The 9,619-nt window shown below is 49.0% G+C and overlaps 1 pseudogene; it reads left to right on the top strand.

Moving 5' to 3' along the window:
• The first annotated feature begins 647 nt into the window (after positions 1-647).
• LOC100602533 lies at positions 648-1,669 on the top strand (annotated as a pseudogene).
• The last annotated feature ends 7,950 nt before the right edge of the window (positions 1,670-9,619 follow it).

Genomic DNA, 9,619 nt, shown 5'->3' on the forward strand with positions numbered 1-9,619 from the left:
GCCACAGGGCCTGGCGATTAATTGAAAGCTTAACTAGCACAAGAACCCGCACAAAGTCAAAGACTCTTCCCAGCAAGATCAGTTAATGGGTTATTGGTAAGTTGCAAAACTTCCCCCATTCTTCCTTGGCAAAGATTCAAAAGCCCTGGTGATGCTCAGGGCCCATAGATTACTCAGGCCGCACAAAGCCCGCGAACAAGGCAGTGCGCGTCTTGAGACCCAAGACTTTATTCTCTGGAGGTCAGCGGCCTGGAAGCACAACGTTTCTTGGGCAACGCCATTGTCGCAGCTCCGGGCGGGGAAAGGATGACTAAAGACAATGGCCGGGAGAGAACTCCACGAGAGAGGGAGAGTCAGAGTGAAAACTGGCAACGCGTCCTGAGGCTCCCGCCATCACGGGTCATTTGAGGACTCAGCACAAGGCGAGAGTATGGGCCGGCAAGAGCCACAAAACCCGCCTGTGATTGATCGGATGGGGGTATCCGTCACTTGTGATTGGGTAAGGCCGAGACATAGAGCTGCCTTTTGAACCACGTAGGGTTCTGGGTAGCAAAGGCCTTGCAAGGGTCTTAACCGAAAGGGGGAGGGGGAAGGTCGCCAACAAACGGCTGAGCTCACAATCCGGGCCGGGGCGTTCCCCAACCCCCATGGAGAGAGCTAGGCCGGAGCCGCCGCCTCAGCCGCACCCTTTGAGTCCCGCTCCCTCCCTGCTGCCTGTCGAGGGCACCTTTTGGGCAGCAGCCGTGGAGACCCCTCCGTCGCCGCCCACGCTGTGCGCGGCCACCATTGCGACCGTGGCCTCCTGGTGTAGGAAGGCTTTGGTGCCGTGTGCGGCGCAGCGCCTGCTGGAGGTGAAGCCGGAGCAGGTGTTGCTGCTACCACAGCCCCACGCTCCGGGCAAGGGCGCCGCTTCCTCTCCCAGCTGCGATTCAGGCCCGACCTGCGGCTCCTGCCGCCGCCGGCCTCTTCCGAGGGCGCCCCCTGTACGCCCGAGTTACACCCATTGCAGCCCCGGGCGCTGCACGTCAAGGCCAAGAAGCAGGACTTGGGCCTTGCCTGGACCCGTCGGTGGGGCTTCGGGGGGCCATGGAGACCGGTCCTAGAGCCTCCAGGGCGGTCAAGTTGTAAGGCCTCGGGCCGGCCCTCGACTACTTCCGAGGGAACGAGACGGGCAAGCTGGAGGCGGAAGAGGCCATGAGGGACGCGATGCAAGGCGGGGAAGGCAAAAGCCCGGCGGCCATCCGAGAAGGTGTGATCAAAACGGAGGAACCCGAGAGACTCTTCTAGGACTGCAGGCTCGGCGCGGAGCCCGCGTCCAATGGCCTGGTTCGTGGCAGAGCGGAAGTCATCTTGGCCCCAACGTCGGGTGCCTTTGGGCCGCACCAGCAAGACCTCAGGATCCCTCTGGACTCTCCACACTGTTTCCCCTGGGGCCCGGATCCAGTTTCAGGGAGCTCCGCCTTCAGAGCTGATAAGATTGACCAAGGTCCCCCTGACACCAGTGCCTATTAAAATGCAGTCCCTACTGGAGCCTTCTGTAAAAATTGAAACCAAAGATGTCCCGCTCACCGTGTTGCCCTCAGATGCAGGTATTAGACAGCAGGGGAGTCGGTTTTCAAAACTGCACCTGTCTTGCCCCATAGGGTATATCAGCAGTTCCCAAGTCTGAACTACAAAAGTAAAGTAATGGAACTGATTCTTTTCAGGGCAGAGTCTGCACAGGTATCACTTCTGATCGACGTATACATATAGCAGTAAAATGCACGAACACCTTCAAAATTCTCAAGTATTTTTTTAAAAATCGATTTTAAGGCCTACTATTTAGATAGGACTAATTTTGTGCACAAAAATAGAAGTATTCTTGATAGACATTTTCGTGGTCCTCTAGCTACAAATTGGAGCCTTTAGTCTCCCTGCAGTGTTACGTGGCCTCATGGCCAGGTGTACTCGGGCCAAGTGACAGGATGAAGAGAGAAAAAAGGCAATCGAGATTTCCTCTTCCACTTTTCAGAACGCAGATCCTTTGGTCAGATAAAAGGATTCTGCTCTGTCAGAGTTTTAGGTGCTTTTCTGGCTGCTACTGATACTGCTGCTACCAAAAAAAATTATTTTTTCTTTTTTTTTTTTTTCTTGAGACAGAGTCTCACTCCGTCGCCAGGCTGGAGCAGCGCTCGGCTCACTGCAACCTCCAACTCCCTGATTCAAGCGATTCTCCTGCTTCAGCCTCCCGAGTAGCTGGGATTACAGGCACGTGCCTCCAAGCCCAGCTAATTTTTGTATTTTTAGTAGAGACGGAGTTTCACTGTGTTGGCCAGGATGGTCTCAATCTCCTGACCTCCTGATCTGCCTGACTCGGCCTCCCAAAGTGCTGGGATTTCAGGTGTGAGCCACTGCGCCTGACCAAAAAACATTATTTTTTTCTAGAGACAGAGTCTCACTTTGTTCCCCAGGCTGGTCTCAAACCTCTGACCTCAGGTGATCCTCCCGCTTCAGCCTCCCGAAGTGCTGGGATTATAGGCATGAGCAACCACACCAGCCTTGTTAATATTTCAGAGTCCTCAGATGGCTGCTTCATGCATCCTGTCCAGGGCTTTTAGTTTCAGCCAGTGGGAGAAACAGACTATGCTTACTCTATCTTACTTAGAACTGGAACCCCAAGAAGTTTATTTATTTATTTATTTATTTATTCATTCATTTATTTTTTTGAGATGGAGTTTCTCTCTTTTTGCCCAGGCTGGAGTGCAATGGCACAATCTTGGCTTACTGCAACCTCTGCCTCCTGGGTTCAAGCGATTCTCCCACCTCAGCCTCCCGTGTGTCTGGGATTACAGGCACATGACACCATGCCTGGCTAATTTTGTATTTTTAGTAGAGACGGGGTTTCACCATGTTAGCCAGGCTGGTCTTGAAGTCCTGACATCAGGTGATCCGCCTGCCTCTGCCTCCCAAAGTGCTAGGATTACAGGCATGAGTCACCGTGCCTGGCTGAAAGTTATTTATTTATTTATTTATTTATTTAGAGATGGTCTCACTCTCTTGTCCTGGCTAGAGTCCTGTAGTGTGATCACCGCCCACCGCAGCCTCAACCTCTCAGGCTCAAGTGATCTTCCCACCTCAGCCTCCTGAGTAGCTGGAACTTAAAGGCACTGGCCACCATGCTCAGCTAATTATTATCTTTTATATCTTTTTACATTTTTTGTAGAGACAGGGTCTCACCATGTTGCCCAGACTGGTCTCAAATTCGTGGGCTCAAGTGCTCTGCCTGCCTTGGCCTCCCAAAGCGCTGGGATTATAGGCGTGACCCACCACGCCTGGTCAGAAATTTATTTTACATGCTGATTTGTAGAAAACGGAAAACAAATATAGTCCAACCACAATATCCCCATCCTCCTAAGCTAGTCAACATCTTAGTACTGTGATATATTTCCTTCCGCCTGAGCATTTTTTTCATAGTTGAGAAAACATAATTTTCATTCCTTCTTTTCAAAGTTTTAATTACTTTTGTTTTTTAGATTTTTATACAAAATAGAGATGGGGTTTTGGTATGTTGGCCAGACTCGTCTCGAACTCCTGGGCTCAAGTGATCCTTCTGCCTCGGCCTCTGAATGTGCTGGGATTACAGGTCTGAGCCACTGGGCAGCCATTGCTCCTTGCTCCTTTTTAAATCTTTTTTTTTTTCTTTTTTTTTTTTTTGAGACGGAGTCTGGCTCTGTCCCCCAGGCTGGAGTGCAGTGGCGCAATCTCTGCTCACTGCAAGCTCTGCCTCCTGGATTCACGCCATTCTCATGCCTCAGCCTCCTGAGTAGCTGGGACTACAGGCGCCCGCCACCATGCCCAGCTCATTTTTTGTATTTTTAGTAGAGACGGGGTTTCACCGTGTTAGCCAGGATGGTCTCGATCTCCTGACCTCGTGATCCGCCCACCTCAGCCTCTCAAAGTGCTGGGATTACAGGCTTGAGCCACCGCGCCTGGCCTAAATCTCTTTTTAAATATTCAGAATTGGACATGGTGTGACCAGGATTTCACATCCTTCTTAACCTAAGAAGTTAAGGTTGAGGGCTTTTGAGAGGGTCCACATCCTTTTCCTAAATAGTTCACTCTGTTCTTTTGGACTCAGAGTAGAGCAGCCTTTTACTCAGACAACCCAGGAAGAAGGTCATGTTGAGGTTTGAATGCAGTCCTATAGTAGGGGAGAATGAAATGGCCCCATTGCCTAATAGCCTGGCTTGGAACAGGGATTCTAGGCCTCTGTTTGATTTCATGAACCTTTAACTTTTCCACTCCAAAAGTGAGGAATCACTTTCTTTCCAAAGTCAATTAAATTTGGTTTGAGAAGTTTCTGGAGAGTTTATAATATCTGTCAGATAAACAGGGACCTGCCGTTGGCCCTGAGGATTTCTCAGAATGACCTCTGTTGAAATGGTGATCTCGTTACAAATCCCAGGGGCAGGTAACTCTTGACCTTGAAGCACGCAGCCCTGCTTTCCTATCCTGGAATGCTAAATCCAAATGCCCTTAGAGGCCAAGTGCAGTGGCTCATTTCTGTAATCCCAGCACTTTGGGTGGCTGAGGTGGGAGGATCACTTGAGCCCAGGAATTTGAGACCATCCTGGGTGTAGGGAAAAGAAAGAGAGATCAGACTGTTACTGTGTCTATGTAGAAAAGGAAGACGTAAGAAACTCCATTTTGATCTGTACTAAGAACATTGTTTTGCCTTGAGATGCTGTTAATCTGTAACTTTAGCCCCAACCCTGTGCTCATAGAAACATATGCTGTATGCAATCAAGGTTTAAGGGATCTAGGGCTGTGCAGGATGTGCCTTGTTAACAATATGTTTACAGGCAGTTTGCTTGGTAAAAGTCATCACCATTCTCCAGTCTCGATTAACCAGGGGCACAATGCACTGCGGAAAGCTGCAGGGACCTCTGCCCAAGAAATCCTGGGTATTGTCCAAGATTTTCCCCCGCTGAGACAGCCTGAGATATGGCCTCATGGGAAGGGAAAGACCTGACCGTCCCCCAGCCCGACACCCGTAGAGTCTGTGCTGAGAAGGATTAGTGTAAGAGGAAGGCCTCTGTCTCCTGCATGTCCCTGGGAACGGAATGTCTCGGTGTAAAATCCGATTGTACATTCGTTCTATTCTGAGATAGGAGAAAACCGCCCTGTGGCTGGAGGCGAGATACGCTGGCGGCAATGCTGCTCTGTTACTCTTTGCTACACTGAGATGTTTGGGTGGAGAGAAGCATAAATCTGGCCTAGGTGCACATCCAGGCATAATACCTTCCCTTCAACTTATTTGTGACACAGATTCCTTTGCTCATATGTTTTCCTGCTGACCTTCTCCCCACTATCACCCTGTTCTCCTGCCGCATTCCCCTTGCCAAGATAGTGAAAATAGTAATCAATAAATACTGAGGGAACTCAGAGACCAGTGCTGGTGTGGGCCCTCTGGATGATGAGCACCGGTCCCCTAGGCCACTGTTCTTTCTCTATACTTTGTCTCTATGTCTTATTTCTTTTCTCAGTCTCTCGTTCCACCTGATGAGAAATACCTACAGGTGTGGAGGGGCTGGCCCCCTTCACCTGGGCAACATAGGGAGACTCCTTCTCCACAAAAAGTTAAAAAAAAAAATAGCCCAGAGTGGTGGTGCACACCTGTAGTCCCAGCTACTTGGGAGACTGAGGTGGGACGATCACTTGAGCCCAAGGAGGTTGAAGCTGCAGTAAGCTACAATGGCACCACTGCACTGCATCCTGGGCAACAGTTGCCAAGGACGCAGTGCAGTGGTGCCTCAATGAATAAATAGAAATAGGAAAAAAAAAATCGTAGGAATCCATTACCCTCCACCTCTGAATTGTGGCCCAGTATCACCTAGGAAGGAGCTTGGGATGAATATTGAGAGGTGTGGATTCTCATCCTGACTCATCCACCACTTGGCCTTTTTTTTTTTTTAGACAGAGTTTCACTCTTGTTGCCCAGGCTGGAGTGCAATGGCGCTATCTCGGCTCACTGCAACCTCCGCCTCCCAGGTTCAAGTGATTCTCCTGCCTCAGCCTCCCGAGTAGCTGGGATTAGAGGCATGCGCCACCATTCCTGGCTAATTTTATATTTTTTACTAGAGACGGGGTTTCTCCATGTTGGTCAGGCTGGTCTCGAACTCCCGACCTCAAGTGATCCACTCGCCTCGGCCTCCCAAAGTGCTGGGATTACAGGCATGAGCCCCACGCCCAGCTCCACCACTTGGCTTTGACTTTAGGCAGACCCTGGAATTTTTCTGAAATTCTGCCTACTCTGTAAAATGGGAATCACAATGCCGTCTGTGCATAGGAATGCACCCCACAGACCTCTAATTACAGAAAGCAAAATTGACTACGGGCTCCCAACTGTTGCACTATGAAATCCATCATCATGTTTATACTGAGACCAGATTTCCTTCAAGCTTTTTTTAGCTAGTTCCTGGGTATATAAGGGATACTAAGGCAGGCCCATTTCTGGGAGACATGCTAGACCTGCCCTTGGCCAAACATTTGTAATGACTTTTCCTGAAGAAAAAAAAAAAAAAAGGATGTTTTGTTGACTGAGCTGGGCAGTGCCAGGCTGGTGGCTTCTTTTTTTCTGTTTCTGTTTTTTTTTTTTTTTTTTTTTAGATAGGACCTCACTCCGTTACCTAGACTGGAGTGCAGTGGTGCAGTCAACGGCTGCCACCTCAGCCTCCCAAGTAGCTGGGACTACAAGCATGTGCCACCACACTTGGCTAATTTTTTTTTTTGAGTGACAAGAGTGAAACTCTATCTTAAATAAATAAATACATAAAAATAAAGTTTTGCACATAATTTATGAAGCCCATAAAGGGCATCTTAAGGGCCTACGCTCTTAGAACATTTCTGGAAGGATACAGAGAAATGGTTATTGCTGTGGCCCTGGAGAGGAGGAGGGGAAATTTCCTTTATTGAATACACTTTAAATGGAATTTTATATATAGTGCTTGTATTACGATTTTAAAGTTTTTAAAATCTGTTAGTTATTTTAAAGGAACTGCTGTTCTAACACTTTGGAGTGATCACAAACTCACATACCTTCAGGGGCCAGGGAGATTAAGTGCCCTTGGGTTTAGGGAGATGGCAGTGGTGGGAGCTACAGCTAACTGCAGCTTCCATACCACACCCAAAGTCCTTAAATTCAATACCATGAGAAGCAAAGTGTTTGATCAAATCAATGCCCCACTATTGGTCCCAGGAGGACTATTAATTAGCGACCTCTGCTTAGAGTGATAGTGACAGGTTTTATCTGAAAACCTTTCAGAGGAGTCAATGATTCCTTAGTGAAGTATGCAGAATCTCTAAAGCAATGAGGGGTTGGGGGGACCACCATGGAAATTACCTGAGAGCTCCAGAGAATATGGCTGGTTCTGCATAATGCAATTTTTACAAAGAAAGGGTTATCCATCCAAGCCTCTGTTTTCCTGACGTGTCCAGCCCCTGCCTGGTAGAAACTCCTAGTCTGATGGGAGATGGACAGAGTCTAGTCTTGGAAGGCAGAGCTCATGTCAGGGCAGGCCCTGAAAGGTCTGAGCTGAATTTCCTCAGGTAGAAATGAGGGGGAATCTATATTCCTTTCAGGGTGAATAGTAGAATCAAAAGTTCTGAGGTGGGCCAGGCATAGTGGCTCACACCTGTATTCCCAGCACTTTGGGAGGCCCAGGCAGGAGGATCACTTGAGGCCAGGAGTTCAAGACCAGCCTGGGCAACACAGTGAGACCCCTGTCTCTACAAGAAGTAAAAAATATTAGTGGGGCATGGTGGCACATGCCTATAGTCCTAGTTACTCAAGAGGCTGAGGTGGGAGGATCACTTGAGGCCAAGACTTCAAGACTGCGGTGAGCTATGATCATGCCACTGTACTCCAGCCTGGGCAATGAGAGGAAGAGGAGAGGAGGGGAGGGAAGGGTGGGGGGAAGTGAGGAGGAGAGAGGAGGAGGGAGGGTGGGAGGAAGTGAGGAGGGGAGAGGAGGAGGGAGGGGTGGGGGGAAAGAAAGGAGGGAAGAAAAAATGGAAGAAAGGAAGAACAAAAGGAAGAAAGGAAGGAAGGGAGGGAGGGAGGAAGAAAGTGAGTTCCAAGGTGGAAAATCAAGGGGCCTGTTTGGAGAAGTGAGAGAATTCATGGGATTTGGCTCATGGGAAGAAGTGTGGGAAATCAGGTTGAAAAGGCAGGTTCCAGGGAATCAGGCCCTCCCAGCCGTCTAATATGACAAAGCTAAGGAAGAATTCTTCCTGGTGACCACTTCATTCTTATGGAACGAGTGCACTCAGCCCCCCAGAAGTAACTGTGCAGGGCTTGGTTGGAACCCCAGTGACCAACCATTGCTCCTGACCAGGTTCCCAATAGGCACATGCTGGCTTGGGATGCTCCAAGGCCCCATGGAGGATATGGATCTATCTCAACCCAATTTCCTCCTCCTAGGGGATTAACTGAATATGAGGGAAGAGAGCAGATCAATGCTCGGAAAGGGAATGTATGTTGCTCAGGGTCTCAGAGGAAATTGAGGAGTCATACAAGCTGAACTCCCACCTCTAGATTCTTATTCCAAGGCTCACTCCCCCGCACCAGGCTGCCTCTTGAAGTGTATGTGTCAACTCCAGGTACAACGCAACGATTACAATTCCCAACAAAACCCCCTTCCCATTCACCTACAAGATGCTAGGCCTTGGGCTAGGTTCTTGTCAAGCTAACTGGGTTCTCAGAACAAGCCTATAAGATAGGTACTACAATTACTCCCAGTTTCCAGATGAGGAAGGTGAAGCTCTAAGGGGCAAAACGACATTCTTCTGCAAGGCAGAGCCAAGATTCCAAATCAGAGCCATTTGACTGCAAAGATCGTGCACATCAGATAAAGGAAACCTCACTGAAGCAGGGAGGGACACACACAGCCTTCCAGGCTTGTGAACAGCATTTCCAGACGCCAAAGGATTGCACAGAGAAAATACTGTGCAAACCAGATTCTCCCCGTAAAGCCCAAAGGAGGCATCCTGCCTTCAGCCAGAGGCACCAGACTCCAGCAGCTGATTCCTGTTTCATCTGATTCCTGTTCTTCCTACTCCCCTCTCCACCACCCCGAGACTATTCAAATATAAGCTTTGGCTGGGTGCAGTTGTTCACACCTGTAATCCCAGTACTTTGGGAAGCTGAGGCAGGCAGGTCACCTGAGGTCAGGAGTTCAAGACCGGCCTGGCCAACATGGTGAAACCGTGTCTCTACACAAATACAAAAAACAAAAAAAAAGCTGTGCATGATGATGGGTACCTGGAATCCCAGCTATTGGGAGGCTGAGGCAGGAGAATCACTTGAACCCAGGAGGCGGAGGTTGCAGTGAGCTGAGGATCGTGCCTTCATGAAAGCAGAGGATTTGAGTCCGTTTTGTTCATTAATGATTTCCAACACCTACAAGAGTGCCTGGTATGTATAAGGAGCTATTAATAAATAAACGTGTGTTGGATGATGTGGAAGGTGAGTGTTTTTTAACCATAGGGAGTTTTTTTTGTTTGTTTTTTGAGATAGGGTTTCCGCTCTCTCACCCAGGTTGAAGTGCAGTGGTGCGATCTTGGCTCACTGCAGCTTTGA

This window comes from Nomascus leucogenys, chromosome 2, assembly GCF_006542625.1.
Source record: "Nomascus leucogenys isolate Asia chromosome 2, Asia_NLE_v1, whole genome shotgun sequence".
Lineage (NCBI taxonomy): Eukaryota > Metazoa > Chordata > Mammalia > Primates > Hylobatidae > Nomascus > Nomascus leucogenys.